We start from the raw sequence: 3,002 nt of genomic DNA, 5'->3' as shown, positions 1-3,002 counted from the left end.
ACTGCTGCAGGCCCAAAACACAGCCACAGGGTTGCCTCCTCACAGGTCTCAGAGCTAGGTGAGGGATGGAGCTTGCTGGCACTCCAGGGAGGGGCAGAGGACTTTGAGGATTCAGGCTGCTCTTACTTTGGGCCCCCAAAGTACCCACAGCCTGGTATTGCAGGGGAGGGGGCAGTGATCCTAGGCCCCTCATCCCCTGTTCCCACTCCACACAGTGCTCTTTGTTTCCAGGCCTTTCGTGGCTTAAGGACATTTAAGCACATAACTTTGCTAGGTAGTCTAAGTTGAAAAGCAGTATATGTTTACTGCAAAACAAAAATGTAAAAAAAAACAAAAAGCAAGTGCAGACAGGTTTAAGGAAGTAAGTAACACTGGACCCTAATCCCACATCTGGGTGTGACCACAGCAGCCTGTGGGGTGGGGCAGGGGTCCTTTGAAGCCCAAAGTACAACCGGGGGTCCAGGGGCTACCTTCTGAAGGCAGAGGAGCCTGGCTGTGTGACCTTGAGTATGTCTCTACCTCTCTGAGCCTCAACTTACTCATCTAGCAAATGGGGGTAACTAGTCAATGCCCTCCTCACGGGTTTGTTGCGAGCACACAAGTGTGATGGGATTGCCCAACGCCTGGCACATAGGCCACGGGCTCTGTGACTTGTAGGGCAGGAGGATATCATTAGTGCCTGTAGCCAAGGGGCATGGGGCTCCAGGGGGCTGGGGAAGGAGACTGTTTTTTGGTAGGAGTCTTCTCACTTTGTCGCCTAGGCTGGAGTGCCGTGGCATGCTCACAGCCACCAAAGCCTTGACCTGCTGGAATCAGGTGATCCTTCCGTTTCGGCCTTCCAAGTAGCTGGAACCACAAAGCGAGCACCACCACACCTGGCTAATTTTTAAATTATTTTTTATTTTTTAAACTTTTTAATTATTTTTAAATTTTTTTGAGTTGGAGTCTCACTCTGTCACCCAGACTGGAGTGCAGTGGCCGCTCCTGGCCACCGTAGCCTTGACCTGCTGAGCTCCAGCGATCCTTCCGCCTCAGCCTTACAAGTAACCGGAATTACAGGCACACGCTACCAGGCCCGGCTGATTTTTTGATTTATTGTAGAGATGAGGTCTCGCTGCCCAGGCGGGTCTCGAACCCACGGGCTCAAGCAATCCCCTCACCTCAGCCTTCCAAAGGCGCGGGATTACAGGCTGAGCCATGAGCCCAGCTAATTTTTGTATTTATTGTAGAGGGGATTGCCTGAGTCCAGGAGTTCAAGACCAGCCCAGATAACTTGGCAAGACCTCAGCCTCCCAAAGTGCTGGGATTACAGGCGTAAGCCACCACACCTGGCTAAAGAAGGAGGCTGTTTGTGAACAGCATACCAATTAGGGGTGAAATACATGAGAGGAAAACAAATGCCCAGAAAGGGGAGAGAATGTGTTTATTCAGCGCACAGGATTTTCTACCCCTCCCAGGTGCCAGAGACCAGCGCTGCCCTTACTGACCTCAGACCACAGTCCTGAAGCCAGGTGATGTCACCAAGAGTGATCAGTACTGTGACAGAGTTGGGTGCAGGGACACTTGACCCAACCTGCAGGGAACAGGAAGACTCCTGAGGGGGAACTACCTGTAGGGAGAGCAGGCGTTAGTGGAGAGGGAGAAAGGGACCTGCCTCTGACAGGGTATGGAGGAGCTGGGTAGTAGGCCACCCTAGCCCCCAGGCCAGGCCCTGCCAACCCAGCTGCCTGGTTTTTTTGCACCCAGGCCTGGAGGCCTGGAAGACCGGCTCCCCTCCCCTGGGCCCACCCCATCTTCACGCCCTGCTGCCTGGAATCGAAGGCAGGCCTTGTTCTCCGGCAGGAGGGGAATTTAATGCCGCTGAGAGATGGCAGGTCGACAGGCGGAGAGAGATGAAAGTGTCCGCATTGGCAGGCTGGCCGGCAGTCTCTGGGGACTCTCCTGTACCCCTACCAGCCTCCCCAGCCACTTCCCACTCCGTGTGACTGGAAGAGCCCTCAAGGGAGATGGGGACTCCTAGGGACAGGATGCCCCATAGGACTGTATGACCCTGGGGGACGGCTGGGCCTCTCTGTGGCCTGCCTGCAAGGTGTTTGGGCCAAGGTCTTTGTCATTACTATGCTGGTGCTGCCTGTCCCTCCCCCAACCTGGCTGTCGCCAGCAGTGGCCTGTTGGCCCTGGGCTGTGGGTGGGCAGTGGGGGGCCGGGGCGGGCTGTGCGGTGACCTCCATCCATCCGTCTCTGGCACCTGGGAGGGGGTGGGAGCTGGTTCCGCAATCAGGTCAGACCCAAGCGGCCTTGACTACAGCCGAGCCACACGGCTGTCACTGCATCCTTCCTTGTGGCAGCACAGAGCTGGGGAGATCCTGGGCTGAAGTCTGGGGTCCCCAGCCAGAATCTGTCCCCAGGTCCAACAGCCTCGTGTGTGTCCCTGTTGAAGATGCTCTGGGTCTTGGCACTAACTGTGAGGTGGCTTTGTTGTCCTGCAAAGCACTCTGTCAGGAGCCCCACCCCATGACCCCTGGCCGTGTCCTTCTTTCTTGGAACACAGAGAAACAAGGGCACTTGACCAAGATCATCCAGGACACACACACACACACACACACACACACACACGTGGCTTTGACACATGGTGACCAAGAAATGAGCAGGGACCCATGTGTCCAGACTCCCATGGCCACTCCATGCCTTTGGGGGCAGCTGGTCCTTCTCCCAAGGCAGCCAGGAGGCTGGGTTCTAATCAGGGCCAACCTTGCTTTTACTCTTAAAAAGTCGCATACTCTCTAGGCTTCAGGTTTTCATCTACAAAATGGGTAATAATGCCTGTCCTGATGCCTTCCTGGAGCCAAAGAAGTAAACTTACAGCCGGGCTCGGTGGCTCAGCCTGTAATCCCGCGCCTTTGGGAGGCTGAGGTGAATGGATTGCCTGAGCCCGCTGGATTGGTTTGAGACCCGCCTGGGCAGCGAGACCTCATCTCTACAATAAATCAAAAAATCAGCCG

Source organism: Carlito syrichta, unplaced genomic scaffold (assembly GCF_000164805.1).
Source record: "Carlito syrichta isolate Samal-C Ts95f unplaced genomic scaffold, Tarsius_syrichta-2.0.1 Scaffold302231, whole genome shotgun sequence".
NCBI lineage: Eukaryota > Metazoa > Chordata > Mammalia > Primates > Tarsiidae > Carlito > Carlito syrichta.
The sequence above is the reverse complement of the archived record's forward strand: the minus strand, read 5'-3'. Positions refer to the sequence as shown.